General features: G+C 31.8%; 1 pseudogene across 1 annotated transcript; it reads right to left on the reverse strand.

Moving 5' to 3' along the window:
• Positions 1 to 3,370: 3,370 nt before the first annotated feature.
• On the reverse strand, positions 3,371 to 4,655 carry LOC145087409 (uncharacterized protein At4g14100-like; annotated as a pseudogene). The gene is made up of 3 exons (XR_013700788.1): positions 4,395 to 4,655; positions 3,702 to 4,313; positions 3,371 to 3,592 (listed from the first exon to the last, which is right to left on the reverse strand). The product of XR_013700788.1 is annotated as an uncharacterized protein At4g14100-like (transcript).
• Between the last annotated feature and the right edge of the window lie 12,136 nt (positions 4,656 to 16,791).

Genomic DNA, 16,791 nt, shown 5'->3' on the forward strand with positions numbered 1-16,791 from the left:
TGTAGCTTAAGATAACTTTGTTACTGTATCTCATATTGATGTGACATGGTCTTATAAGTGGCTCTATATATGTTGAAGTTCCGTTCTCTCCACAAGGAATCTTTTGGAGAGTTAATATATATAGGGCTCCACATATATTTACAAACTTATTAATTAAGAATATAATTTGACTTAATTAGTGAAGGTCACAATCTACTTTTATCACCCAACTAGGTGGGGAACCCCCACGTTGCGGGGGTCGGATGCGACAATTTTTCCCTTCTTTGTTCTTTGTAAATGTTATTTGATCAACTATTTGTTTATAATTTGAGTATTGTTATGGGGCAGTAAAACTTGTTAGCTAATGTAAACCATTTAATAGCTTCAAGATAGTGTACGAGATGTTTGAATTGGTTTTTGAAAGTGATTATGTATTTGCCTAAAATTTGCAAATGAGTTGTCAATTTGCCTAAAATTTGCAAATGACTTGTCAGCTTAGAAGTGTGAAGTTTTTTTTGGTTTTGACATGAGTAATAATTAATTAAAAAGAAATAAAGAATGAAAGTGTTTTTTTTCTATTAAGGAAATAACAATGTACTTGGTTCATGTAGGTTTTATATTTCATAAATAGCAATGTAATTGCAAAGTTCTTTGTTTTTTGTTTAAAAAAACACCCTTCTCCTAATTTTTGAACATGTATAATCGTAAAAAATGAATAAAAACATAAATAAATAGTATCATAGTTGTATTCAATGGCGGAGTTTTGGTAACAGCCATGAACGGACCAAATTGCCCTTTTTCCCATGACATGATGAATTCGGAGAGTGACACCATTCTGAGCTATCACTTACACAAATCCACAATATCCCTACGACGTCTCCAACAAAATAGTGAACTTTAAAATTTTGTTTTTTCTAATATGCATTCCCCACGTATTACATACGCTTGCACCAACATAATGGAATTGATTATGGAATGCATCTTGTCACTGAAAAATAGAATTAGTAACAAAAGACAATGTATTTTGATTGCTAGAAGCATACAAATCTTCAAAAGGAAGATATGTGATAGAAGAACAGTAACAAAAACTTGTAAATATTGACATTATTCTGTGGAAGAAATTAATAGACTTTCAAGTAGGGATGAACAGTTTGTCCCAAATCCGGATCCCGTACCGGTAACGTACTGGAACCGGTACCGAACCGTACTGAATTTGAAAATATGGGACGGTACTCGGCTGCAACAAATGACCATAATAGTGAAGTCTAGAGGTTTTTTGATTTCATCAACTTACTTCTTGGTTATTTCCGAACGAATCACCCGCTTTCCTGTAACAATAATATAAGCTTTCCCGTAACAATAATATAAGATATGTATACATAATTTTCAACGGTGTTCATTTTTAGATGGAGCTTCTTCATGCATGATTCGCATGAAAACGATCCAACATATGCCATCTTTTTTTTGTGTGCTTGGGAGTATTAACCTGTAAATTAAGTTATAAGTTTTTTGAACAAAAAAGGGTAGAGGGTAAAATAGTAATTTTATTATTACCTTTGCAGTGTTGAAAACTTCTGTCTTGCAGTCTTGGAGGATGCTAATGGATAAACACTTGCAACATCATAAATATACACATGGTTTATATCTTTGTGATTAATTAATCTTTTTGTCAAAATCATAAAATGGTTAATTTATTTGATGAATCTTGTGTAATTGGAGGTTTATAACAAACAAAATGATAGCATTAGTTTAATATTTAGCAAAAAATAAAAAATGTTGCAACCTTGCAATTATAGCTCCAAATCTAAAGAATTAAACCGGGTTGCAATGATGGTTACCTTGCATAAAGATGTGTTACTTAAAGTTAGAATGGCTTCTGTTAATCTAAAAAGTATTTTCAAATAAGAATATACTTTCAACTATTAAATGGTGATAATAACAACCTTCTTTCATCTGTTGCTGCAAGTGTTTTCCTTTCTCTTCTTTCAACCACACGTACCCCCGCCATATCACCAAGATACACAACGACCTATAAAATCCAGAGTATGTGCTATCATTATTTGTAATATTAATATTTTTTAATGAATATAAATCATACATACATACAATTATAATATATTGTTTTTAATCAAGGTTCTAAATAACGTAAGGCGTGACTTGGCGGCAATGTCAAGCCTCAAGTTTTTCCAAGCCTTGGCGAGTCATAACGTTTGTAAGGCGTGACTTAAGGCGACAATTTTCTATATAATTAATATGTTTATATGTATTTTCAACTATCATTCATTTTTATACACATATATGAGTTAAGGCGGCGTTTTGGCAAAGCTTGGCGGCAGGTGGAAGCCTTGGAGTCGTGGCGCGCCATGGCGGAGCCATGACGAGCTTTTTAGAACCTTGTTTTTAATTAAATTATTCAACAATTTTTTATTTTTATAATACGGTGAATGCATAAAAATACCTCTACAATAACATCAAAATAAAAAATGTCCCAACTGTTCAAAGATTTTTTCATTTTTTAGTTAACTAATAGTTGTCACACTCTCTGTTAATATATCTAGAATCATGTAGACCAACCTTACCAGGGCATCCGGTTCAAACGTGGAACAAGGCAGCCGGAAGGTTATTCAAATCATCTGTACAATAGCCACAAACTAAGAAACCCTAAAATCTAAAAAATCACATGAAAAATTATAAATATTTGAAAGAAGAATAGAAGCTTTATATTAATTTGAGCACCATAGCATCAATTTGATTAAAAAAAACTAACCACATCGATGTTTTCTTCTTATTACTGCTCCAAATGGAAAAAATGAGAGTAATAAAAAAATAAATCTTCACCTTCCAGTCAGAACCCTGAAGAAAAGAATCCATGGACAAAACCAAAAACAATATTCTGAATAAATAACTGAACTAACCTCATATGATATTTTTGCCAAAAACTCATAAAACTGTAGCTAAATCTGTGTGCTCATAAAACCGCAAACCCATCTATCCGTACTAATCTAGGGAACAAACAACAAGCCAAACGTTCTCAAATCTAGAAAAAAAAATTAAAAAGGCAACAAATCAATGAACATACCTGATTTCATAGCTAAAGGTGGATCTGGCACTATGATTAGCAAAAGTGAAAAAAAAAAAACAAAGGACTGACTTGGACATCCACTGTTTTGATTATCTGATCTCATCCAACATTTCCCTTTCCTACTCGAAGAAGGTGCATATGTGTTTATGAACCAATTTCAAGTTTGATTAAAAAACAAATAGATTGAATGCACATTAGAAAAGGATATGCAAACTGATACTAATTTTCACTACTGAGCTTGCTTTTATAGGGTTTTATACTTTCTAAAATGAATCAAATTAGGCCAAGTGAAAAGTTTTACAATATTGCTAGATCTGTATAGGTTTCAAGCTTTTATTAAGTGAAAGTGGAACCGAATGCATCAACATAAGCAAGTAAGTGAACTATTATTACAAACTAACTACAAAGTGAAAGTGCTACATATCTACCAAACATGCAACATGAGTAGTCTTTTCAAAACAATACAAAGGAACCTGCCACCATCCTCAAGAACAGCACCAACTTCGAATGTCATCGCGTGTGCTACTTTTCCTGCAACATCATATCCTACACAATTGTTCAAACCGTAACCCTAAGTCCCACAATTTCACCAAATAATGAATCAAATTAAAGAATCTGAAAGGGGGCGTATGTTACATACCAGTGTAGAAGACCCAATGAACAGGTCGTCTAGTGACCACATCCTCATAGTAAGTAATGAAATCGGCCTTCTCCCATACGTAACAGAGGAAGCCGTCGACTTGTCGTTGACCGACGTAGGTGGCACCGTCAAGCCAATTAGGGCTAAGGATTCTGACTTCCAGCTGAGCGGAGGAGCACTCGCGATTGGAATCGAGGGTATAGAAGAATGATGTACCGTTGTTCCACTCGAGGTCGTCTTGATGTTTCCGAGCTGATGTTGGATGATGTTAAAGTTATGGCCATTGGGCCAATCGTACCAAAGATCTATCAATTGAAGTTCGCCGGTGTAGTTCATGACCAGAAGTGAGTGGAATTATTCCGGTCATGGCGTTGGCTTGGGCGGATCCTCCCCCTTTGTCGATAATGCTGCAATGGTGGTCAATAATAAGATTGTTACGAGTACCTGAACATGTGTAGTAGACGGAGAGGCAGAGATTGACATCGTCGTAAGTGCTTCCGCTTCTATCTTCAACCAGCGATCGACATTACAACAACAATTTGCAGCAGAAGTACCACCAAAAGATCGACAACTAAACAATAGAAGCACGTCGAGTCGGGAAAACCAATCGATCTGAGAAACCATAGTGTGAACTATGGGGAAGAAAATCGAATCAAGAAGTGATTTGAAGAAAATCACAGAAGTGGATTTTACCTGAATGAAGGGTTCGTCTCCTTCTGCGCCGCACCTACCTTCGTCGATATTTCTGTGTATGGAAAAAATAGAAGATGAGGAAATGAGATGAAGAAATGAATCAGTCGAAGTGAGGATGAACGCCATCGGTGACCCCGATCTGAAAATCGGCAGTAGTGTGCTTCATCATCGGTTGAGAGAAGATCGAGAAAAGAATGAAGCAGAAGAAATGAGATCAAGAAAAATCAGAAGAATCGAGAAGACATGTTAGGGCTTGTAGACGATTTTTGACGGGAGAAGAAAAGGTTGGATTCCTTACCATGGTCAAGGAGCGAACCCGATGAACAGTAACCTAGTTAGAACCTTGGTTAGGCACTATTCCTAAGAAGTGTCATCCTTTAAATATATATATATATATATATATATATATATATATATATATATATATATATATATATATATATATATATATATATATAAAAGAATATAGATATAGAGCCTTGGCTATATGTCTCTTTCAAACAATAAATTATATGACGAGATTCCGACATCCCTTGGTAGTTTATCAAATATAGCCACTATAAAACTCGGGAACACTCCTTAATTAACATTCAATCTGAGCATTGATGGAGTGGGATCTTACCAAATTAGATGCTGATAGTCTATTTTTGTATGGACACCATCACCATCATCATTAGGGTTTAGAGCATAGGAGATTTTCATTTAGTTGACACACATTACATGAAGGGCAGACACAAGTAACCACCACACGACATCCCGTTTATTCATAAATGTATCATTTTTTCTCAACAAACACACTAAAGAAATGAGTGAAGCTTCTATCAACTGCTTCTGATTAGCAAACGCTTTCTTAGTATTAACTAGTTTATCATCGCACCCACTTCCGTAGTACTCAAACATAGCATAGCGAGATATAACTTAGTTATATCCAGAGAAAGTTAGTCAATGGATACATGTTCCCACGCCAATGACAATTTCCCAAGGCATCATCTAAAATAACATTATCATGATAACCTAATGAAACAAGCTTAGATATAGCCTCATTGTATAAAAGTTTCAGTTTTTTCAAGATAAAGTCTTCGAGATGCTTATCAGTATAATGATCCAACGTTTTATCATCAAGAGTAGGCTTTAAATTAGGAGTTTGTGTCGATTTGTTAAACCCAAACCGGAAACCCATCGGATTTGAAAAAGAATTGAAACCACAACATGATTTGTTAAACCCAAACCGGAAACCCATCGGATTTGAAAAAGAATTGAAACCACAACATGATGATGTAACCGATACATGGGAATCAAGTTCCAAAGGATGAGACTCTGGTCGGGGCAGACATGTTTTCCTCTAACACCAGTAGCGTAGCCATTAGATCCTACAAAAAAGCATTAAAATTTATAGAACGATTTCATTTTCATCAACAAAATTCATATGGTCTCTTGGATATATGATAAAAGTTAATTTTGTAAAGACTCATAAGTTGCATGAAATAAAAGGAAACTTACGATTGAAATGTTATGAACACTTACCGTGATAGCACAAAAAACTTCATTTGAAATTGATATTGTCATGTTGCAGCAAGATTATGGAAATATATTTGGTTTTGTTGCGATTTTTCTCCTGGTTACGAGACATGGGTGTATATGTTTGTGGTTGTTTCATTTGTGCAAGCTCCTATAAATATCAATGCTATAATGGCTAGAAATGTAAAGATATTTAAAATCAAATAGTTAAGTTCAAACGTAACATTTTATGACAATCATATTTTTTTAATGTCGAGGGAAAGTTTGGATATTCATCTAAATTGTGTGTAAATGTAAAGATTATAAAAATCAAAATATCAAGTTACAACAGTAACATTTTATAACGGTCATATTTTTCAAATCGAAGAAAATGAGTGGATATTCATCTAAATAGTATGTAAATATAAAATTCAAAATTTAGATAGTCAAGTTACATAATATTTTATAATGTTCATATTTTTCTATTTAAGGAAAAAAATGTGGATATTATCTAAATTGTGTGTGTAAATTTAAAGATATTAAACATCAAACAATAAAGATACAAAAATAACATTTTACCACGGTTATATTTTTCAAATTGAGGAAAAACATGTGCATATTCATATAAATTGTGTGTCAGTGTGTATATGTAAAGATATTAAAAATAAGATAGACAAGTTACAGCGATAACATTTTATAATGGCCATATTTTTTAAGTTGAGTAAAAATGTGTGGATATTCATCTAAATCTGAATGTGATGTGGTTGAATTTATATATATATATATATATATATATATATATATATATATATATATATATATATATATATATATATATATATATATATAACGCTCATATATATCATAAATGAATTTATAGAAAAATAATAATTTAATAAATAACTGATAACACTCTTACGTCAATGATGCTTAGTTGAAATTTATGGGCTTGTTTGACGTAGAGCATTTGAGAGCTTCAAACTTCTAACTTCTAGAGTTCGAAAAAATGCTATGTCTTGAACAAAAAGTCTCGTTTGTCACTAATGGCTCTCACGTAGCATTTAACAAAACGTTATCAACTAATTTTTCCACGCACTATGTATATTTAAGATAACGAAATGAGGTTTGTGAAAACATACTTTTCTGATATGAAGATTGAACTTGAAGCAAGCTTTTTGAAACACGGGAAACTGACTTTATTCAAAGCCAATATTCAAAGAGTCATATATATATATATATATATATATATATATATATATATATATATATATATACACACACACACACACACACATTATGGCTACCTTGAATGACACATTTGATGTCCGCTTCTTGTATCTGCTTTGCATGGAAGTGAAGAGCAGTGTCAAATTCAATAAACTTTTGAGTGATAATCAAGTAGATGATACCGAGATTATTAGAAATCTATAGAAAATGGTGTTTTATATTAAACCTTGATCCCACCATCCTTTGGAAATCGATGAAATCTCTTTTAGGAACGAAATCTGAATATGTGTGCAATTGATAGTGTGTTTAACCAATTGTGGTATTGGGATTGGTTACCATATGAGGTTTAAGATAAATAACCACATGAGAATGTTGTTGTGGTTTCTAAGAGAAGAATTAAAGAGGAAGATATGGGATATAAGAAAGTGAGGAAGAGTACATGTACGCTTTGGGCCTCATGCATAAATCATGAAACTTTATTCAAAATAATATCAATAAATGAGAAGGTAGAAGCACATATGTTCAAGAAACTATGTTTTGGGGTCCCTTGTCAACCATTATTGGATTGCATAATGTTATTTAAAGAAAATAATCTCCAATCTTGATACAATTTTAAGGACATTAAAGGAAGATATCAAGATGAAATGTTATTGAAAAGTGAGCGTGGATTAGTGTATGAGAGCAAAGAAATATGCTTCAAACGAGTACTAAGATGGGATAAACATCACAATTGTAGGTGTGGCATCACTATTGAAGGTCCAAATGATTTTTTTTCAAATAATAAAATGCTAAGGATGTCATAATCGATACACAACATAAATTACATCGTAAAGACTTAACAATCCTGAATACTATTACAAGTCTTCTCTTTAATCACTCAACATCCATTCTGAGTCTCCGACAGTCTTAATACCGGTACCTGTGATGCTTATAAATTGAGTATGTCAAGTTGGGAAACTTGGTGAGATACGTAGGATTTTCAATTCTACAATATTATTATGATAATCATCAATGATCCTGCAAAACCATCAGTTAACTAACAACGCATCGTAACATCTATAAAACATTTTACTCTTAGTAACCCACCCCGTCGATCCTCACATACTAATCCTATATTGGTGATCTTATAAGATTTATCCTATGGATATTGTAAGCAACAAGTTGACTATACTGCTTCGGGGAGTCCTAGGCGTTAGTCAATAAAGGCAACCATGGGCAGATAGAGTACATCGAATGAACATACAATTATATTCATTTAGATCAATGTTATTCATTAATACCACAAGAATAGGTTTAGTCAGTGGTCGTCATCCTACTCGTATAGATGACTGGTCATCTAGGCACCTAACAGATTTTTGATACATACATACCATTTTTGGTTGTCCATAAAGGATAGAGAATACTAATATAGTACCCCACCAAACATCAATGTCATTGAACAAAGTTCTACTCTCCATTCCCATCTCACACACATCCTTAATATATACATACCTATTATCCAAACTTAATTGAACTAAGCATCTCTTTTGGTTCTTAGTCTATAACTAGACAAGAGTGCAATACATGTAATCAACCTTGAACACAATTTTCCTGTTTATGTATTATCTTTACAGAACAAGCATACCTAATCACCCTTTCCAACTTAATTCGAACCAAGCATCCTTTATAAGTCTTACTTCATTACTATGCAAGAATATGACACTTGTAATAATTATCCAAAAACATTTTCCTATTTATACCATACTACAATATACAACTAGGTGTGAGACCGATGTATTACATAGGTTTATTTAAAATAAAAACTAAATACAAAATTCTAAACATTTTAGAAGTTTGAATTTATAAGAAAAGTAAAAAAAATATTGAATTATAAAAGTTAAAGTGTTTTTTTTTTCTCTTTTATATTTGAACAAATATTTAGTTAAATAAATAAATAAAATTAATGAATCTTTAATTTAGTAAATTTGAAATTAGAAGGAAAGTTCATTAATGAAATTGATATGCATTTGTTATTGCATTTTAATATTATCTAGAATTTTATAAAATGAAAAAAAACCATAAAATAACATGTGGAATAAAAATTAATTTAAAATAACCACAAAATTACATGTGGCAAAATAAATGAGAATGTGAGATGTGACAAAAAGATATTTATTTATTAGGGAGGATTATACTACTATATAAATTAATTGGACCTATTCATTCTTTATACGTCTTAGCTTAGAAACTAGACTAGATTACAATCTCTGTAATCCACATCCAATACCAACTATGTTTCTACAACACTATCTTAATTTAGTGTATATATTTAGCACAAAGTATCAGGTGTATACAAATCTTTTAAGTAATAATACTTCTATTAAGATTTTCATATAATATATCATATATACACTTAACAACTATAACGATATCTGGTTTGCATAATGCATGTTATAAACAATTTATCAAACATATATTCCAAACAATAAGCATATAGATCACATATAAGCTTTTAACAACTACTTAATACTTTCAGTAAATACTTGTATTAAAATCATGTTCATGAAAGTAACTATAAACTCACGTGATCAAGGTGGAAGATACGAGAAATCTAGCTCCCCGACTAATACTTAAGCTTATCCCTTTCCATCAACAAAATATGAATATTATTGCGTCTTAGTATTTGTTCAATTTATATGGGTTTTATAACTATTCTAGGATTCTTCAATAATCCCAAGAAATACTTCAAATTCTATCAAATAAGGAACAACAATGTAAGATCATATTGGAGGTAAAATCCGTATGGTATACATAGTATATTGTTTGGAAAATCCACTTTAAATATATCACTAGATCCTAGACATCATTCCTGTAAGTATATCAATCAATATTATGATTGGAGTTACTGATATATCTTATTTATAAATTCATAATAACGACTATGAATATAAGTATAAGTTACACTTACAGCATAGTAAGTGCAACTTAACTTACAAATTTTTTTAACAAAAGTTCAGAAAGTCGCAAGCAAAACTTCGACTCTGAAAGATCTATTTCTCCTGGCTCTCTGATGGCTTAAAGCCTTGCTAAAGTAATCGGAAACTCGGGAGTATCAGGGCTAGAATGCAAAAACATTTTAGGAGGATTTGTGGCTGAAAATGTGAGAAAATGAGCTAAATTCATGGCTATTTAAAGGACTCCATGGGCACGTCGCACCTCCAAACCATAGGCGTGTCGTGCCTCAAGGCGGTGTTCGATCTAACGCTTTCAACGTGTCCTTCCCCTCATTCTTCCACTTCGTCCGATCGTTGTCACCTCCAACCTTGCCACATGTCACAATTTCATAGAGCCACGTCTCCAGCTTCGGCTGGTGCCACATTATCAGCGAGACATGGTCGTTGGAACTGCCACATGGTGCACTCTGATGCTGCAACGACATCACTTTCCATGTATTTTATTTGCAAATCTTTGAAAAATCACAACTACAAATTTCCTTTAGGTCTTAACAACTAATTCTGATTCTATTTTTATTTCAAAATCCCTTGAGACTATATTGTCAGAGATGCTGCTAAATTCCTAGCTTCTTCATACGAACTCCGTTCTCGATGTTTTATATATTGATGGATTCGTATTTACGAGTATTTCAAGTCTCGTTTACATTGATTTGACTAATAAGCACCCGATCTGTAATTCATTTTTTATGACACACATAATTGTGTCGGTCTGAACGCAGAGCTTCGATAAATCATATCTTCCTTATACGAAGTCGGATTTGGGCGTTCTCTATACTCACGAACTCATCATCACGACTACTACAACTTTAATTAAGATTATTTATCCTCAATCATCTTCTGTAAAAAATATATATTTAACGTAATTTGTTAAATTTATAAAACAATTTTATACAAATCTTATTAGCCCATAATATTTGTCCATAAAACATGTATGCAATATATACATATAATGTAAATCGTCTAACACTAACTTACATGCGTTACAGTAGGATTTGGGAATATGCATAAGAGGTAAAGAGATGAAACCTGGGTAGCACAAAAAATATGGATGTGAACATTATACCTAAACGAAATAATTACTTCAATAGCTTTTACGTTTAAAGTTGTGATATAAGTATGGATCAATACATGTAGGAAAGTAATTTGTTTGGATGAGTGCATCTTAAAGGGTATATGCAAAGGCTTCAAATGAGTATGAAGGACCACAAGTCATGATTTCGTAATGTTTTTGAAGCTTAATGTTTGTTAATCTAGAATAGCTAGACTGGACTTGGCCTAACCATTGTTAAGTATCAGACTCAATTGGACTACTCAAGCTATTGCTTTCTAACTATTGGGTACTTCTGTTTTCTATGGACACCAAGATGGAAGATTTTATCCATTTAGATCGACCTATATGTTTAGGGGCATGGAATGTCACATAAATCCAAATTTAACTTGCAAAAGCGCATCACAAAGTCAGTTTATAATTTCAATTATTAACTTGATTTAACTTTTAAGGCTAGATTGAAGAACATATTCGTTACTTGTATATGTCATAACCATAGAACAAATTGCAATAAATAGAAAGATAATGCAATAGCTACAACATTTGAAAGTTGAAACCTTTTTTGGTTTCTCTAATTCACCTCTTCATAACACCCTCAGATAAATACAAAATTAGAATAACACACAATCAAGAATCGTATGTGCTTCTAGGTTGTATCTAGAACACGGGATTGAGAAATGTACCACTAAATAAAACTATTAATTTTTTTCAACAACTTCAAAATCACTGAAGTTAAATACATCAAGTTCCTTGCTTGCATACTTTTGGGTATAAAATTTTTGATGGGTTCTGAATCATCTAATATTGTCACCATTGTTGAGCTGCTTGACCTCTGGTTGCATTGAAACTTTGACTCTTTAGGAGTTTCTTCCTTTGCCTCTATAGTTGTTTGACTTTTTTCTTTTCGGCAAGAACCAAAACGGTGGAGATTTTAGCTGCAGTTGAAGGTTCCTTTTTTTTTTTTTTTTTGCAGGCATTATTGAACCTGTTTCCGTGTATTAAAAGTTTCATTCAATGTACTCTTAATTGGATCACGAACAACATAGCACGGATGATCCCAAGGAAAATTAATCATTGACATTACCATTCATGACAATATGATCTTATTGAACATGTTTCCCTATTTTGATTAATACAAGTAAGGAGATCTTATCGAGTATTGACTAATGTCATCTTATTTCCTGTTTCGATCTTATTGGCCTCTAAAAGTTCGATGCATAATGAATTTTATCTTCATATTTTTTTTGTCCAATGCGACCTACTTTTACATATTTTGTTAATTCATATCATATAAATAAAAACTAAGGATAAAAAAATGATTAAAAAAAGTTGGGTAAATAAGATATTTTGAATATTTATGAAGGATATATATATATATATATATATATATATATATATATATATATATATATATATATATATATATATATATATATATATATATTAAACTTAGCTTTATGATAGGGGTATAATAGTCAAATAATTATATAACTTTGCTTTTGTAATATAGTCGCATAAAAATGTTTGGTGCTTTAAATCCTACAATTTTTATAATGCCACATCAAATGTCGTTAAAAACTTGGTATTGTAGAAAAAAATATATGTATCACTAAAGGTTTGTGCCACTAAATGTTATATGTTTGTAGTTAAATATCAAATACTTGAATACACAATCCATTCCTTCAAAATCGAATTCATTTTACATATTTTGTTCCTTAAAAAACAGTATGTGAGCTAAACACCCCTTAGATTACATTCAATGCTAATCGAGATTTGCTACTATAAATTGCAGGATCCACTACAAATGCCCAAATAAGAAAAACAAAATCAAAACACATGATCATATGAATTAAATTAGATAAAGTTTATTGTAAATTCATTATAGAGATTAGATGCTTGTAATTTATTATAATCTTGTAAAAAGTTAAAGTAGAACCAAATTTTTATTTATTTATTTATTTTATCTATCTATGTTCAACATAATGCAATGAACTTGAAGACAGGGCAATTCAACATGTCTAGATTGGTAAACCGATAAACACCACCAGAACTTACGGAATTCTTAATAAAAAGTTTAAAATATGCAAAAATTATTCATTAATCGATGTTTCGGAATATGCATTAAGAAGTTAACCTATTACAATCAATATGATAATGCTTTATAATAAGCCAACATTTTTGAGTAACTTTACTCATGAATAAACGATAAAGCTTAGTTTGTAAAGACACATAAGTTGCATAATATAAAAGCAAACTTACAATTGAAATGTTATGAACACTTAACATAATACTGCAAAACAACATCATCTGAAATTGATATTTTCGAGCAAGAGTCTGAAAATATTTTTGTTCTTGTTGCTATGTTTTTTCTCAAATTTTCGAGACATGGATGGATATGTTTGTCTTTGTTTCATTTGTGGATGCTCCTTTTAAGTAGCAATGCTATGACGACTAAACATGTGAAGATACTTAAATTCAAATAGTCATGTTATAACGGTAACATTTTATAATGGTCATATTTTTCAAGTTTAGACAAAGTGTGTTAACATTCATCTAAATTATGTGTGTAAACGTAAAGATAATGACAATGAAACAATCAAGTTACAACAATAACATTTTATACGGTCATTTTTTTTAAAAAGTAGTTACTCAAATAAATTGTATGTGTAAATATAAAGATATTGAAAATCAAATAGTTTACAAAAGGGTCATAATTTTCAAGTCGAGGAAAAATATACAGATATTTATCTAAATTATGTGCAAATATAAAGTTATTAAAATTCAGAAAGTCAAGTAGAATTTTTATCATTTTGGTCATATTTTCAATTTGAGGAAAAATATGAAACAATGTGTGGATTTCGAGTGCTTGCTGTAATGGTAATTGTAAGAGTAAATTACACGAACGGTCTCTATGATTTAGGGTAATTTGTGCGTTTGGTCCTTTACTTATTTTTTATAACTCGGAAGGTCCCTACTGTTTGTGTTTGTTACGCGCTTGGTCCCTCTCTTACCTAAAAAAAACTATTTTCCCTTCGATTTTTTAATTTAGTTAAATAAACACACCCTCAATCCCACCCCTCACCTTATCTTACCTACCTCACCATTTTTCCCTATTTCAATAATATTTTTAGGTAAGATATGACCAAACACATAACAAAAACGAACATTAACAAAAACAAATAGTAGGGACTTTCCGAGTTAAAAAAAGTTAGGGACCAAGCACACAAATTACCACAAACCATAGGTGTAACACCTGTTCCAGGTGTTACTTGATTCATTCAATTTTTAGGGTTTTGGGCGTAGACACGGTGAGTTGGGAGTCAAACTCGTCGAGTAGAGGAATGATTTATGGACGCGGGAACGAGACCTACTCGACGAGTCGGAAGACCCAACTCGGCGAGTAGGAGATGTAAAGAGAAAACCCTAATTTAAGGGTATGCACCGTATATAAGGATCATAACATGCCCCTTGTGGTCTGAATGGGGTTTTCGGCTGGATGGATTCTCGGTTCAAGGTTCATGAGTTTTCAAGGGACTTGACGAGTTACACAGGTAACTCAGCGAGTGGATGAATTACTCAGAGAACTAGGCGAGTTGCTAGATGCACTCGACGAGTAGAGGTCAACATGGATTGTTGACCTTGACTGTTGACCGAGGTTGACCAGGGTTGATTTTGAGGGTGTCTACGGGATTTGACGAGTTATTCATATGATGATTATAGGCGGTTGATTTGGAGCAACACTTGGGGATTATCTAATCTAAACCCGTCAAATTCTACATTCACGAGAGGTTAGTCTTCTCACCATACCAATGTGTCTAAGGCACCAAGGTCGGCCCATTTTATGATAGTTGGTGTGCGTGGCATACTTATGCAGTGATATGTGGTAGAGATAGCTTTTATAGCTAATGGTAAAGATAGCTTTTATAGCTCATGGTAGAGATAACTTTTACAGCTCATGGTAGAGATAACTTTTATAGCTAATGGTAGAGATAGCCTTTATGGCTAATGGTAGAGATAGCTTTTATAGCTAACGGTAGAGATAACCTTTATGGCTAATGGTAGAGATAGCTTTTATAGCTAACGGTAGAGATAACCTTTATGGCTAATGGTAGAGATAGCTTTTATAGCTAACGGTAGAGATAGCTTTTGTAGCTAATATGATACGTGCTATGTGGCTTGTGTGTGTGGGGTATGCTATGGGGAACTCACTAAGAGTTAACTTACAGTTTGTGGATTTGTGCAGGTATATCTGAGCCTAAGGACAAGGGCAAAGCTTGATGACGTGGCATGTACTCTCTTTCTCTCTCTCCTGCATTTTATGTGACACTTTGATGATTTGAAATTAATTGTAATGGTTATGAATTGGAAACAATTGTAGTTGGAAACCCCGTGGGTTGTGAAATATTTTGGTTAATTAAAATTGAAAATTTTCTTTTGAAAATTTTGGTTGTTACAATAGGGACTATTTGTGTAATTTACTATAATTGTAGAGATATACATATTAACGCTAATATTTATCATATTAACCGATCCTTCCTAATAGATGAAAATAATTTTGCCACATGTCACTCTCTCATTAAATTGGACACATGTCATTTTTTGGTATTTTTGAATAAATGTTTTTTCCATTTGTCATTTTCTCATTTTTTTTTATTTTTTCTTAATTAACACATCATATTTATACCTTAATTAATAATTGCCTTAATTGAAAATAACCAATAATTACAATATTACTTATATAGTATTTTTAATATGTTTCCTTTTAAACCAAATTTTAAAATTTAATTTCAAATCTAAAATTTCAAATTTAAATAAACTTCTGCTTAAACATTTATGTTTAATTATTTTTGTATTATCTAACCCGTATAACATACGGGTCTTACAACTAGTGTTGTAATAAATAAATTTATATAAAAATAATTATTTAGTATAAAACTAAAATGTTATATTAAATAAATTTATATAAAAATAATTATTTAATATATAACTGATACCACTTTCGCAAACGGGCTTTCTGCTTTGAATATTGAAGCAAGATTTTTGAAATAGAGAAAACGGCTTAACTCAAAGCCCATATTTAGAGAGTCATACATATTGCATAAGCCCAACAGCTTTACCATTATTTACAAATTTCACACTAAATCATTATTTTACTAGATTTTACTAGAATTTTGACTTTCCAAAACGTTTCACAAGCTTTGACCGTTATCCTTAAGATCTCACAAACATTGGGTCAAAAAATTTAAGAATGTTACAAGGATTAAATACCAACCCTTATTGAATCTTGTTATGCTCAGTTATGTATGGGTACCTTGAATGAAACATTTGATGGCCCTTTCTTCTATCAGCTTTGCAAGGAGTATGTATGTGATGATTACATGGAAGAGGAGATTTCGATGAACTTTTTAATTGTTAATCAAGAAGAATTTGACAATGAGAAATCTAATGGAAAAATGGTGTTGTAGATCCAACCTTGATCCCATAAGGACCATTTATATACTTTGATTAAAATGAATTTACTCTCATCTTTTATATATTTTTTTTTCGAAAAAAAAATCACATAACGTTTATTTTTTATTCTTTCCTTGTTTTCCTTCCTTTTTTTTTTTCCTGTTACGAATTTGTATCGGTA

The sequence above is a fragment of the Lactuca serriola genome, chromosome 2, assembly GCF_051521515.1.
Source record: "Lactuca serriola cultivar US96UC23 chromosome 2, Lser_US96UC23_V15, whole genome shotgun sequence".
Lineage (NCBI taxonomy): Eukaryota > Viridiplantae > Streptophyta > Magnoliopsida > Asterales > Asteraceae > Lactuca > Lactuca serriola.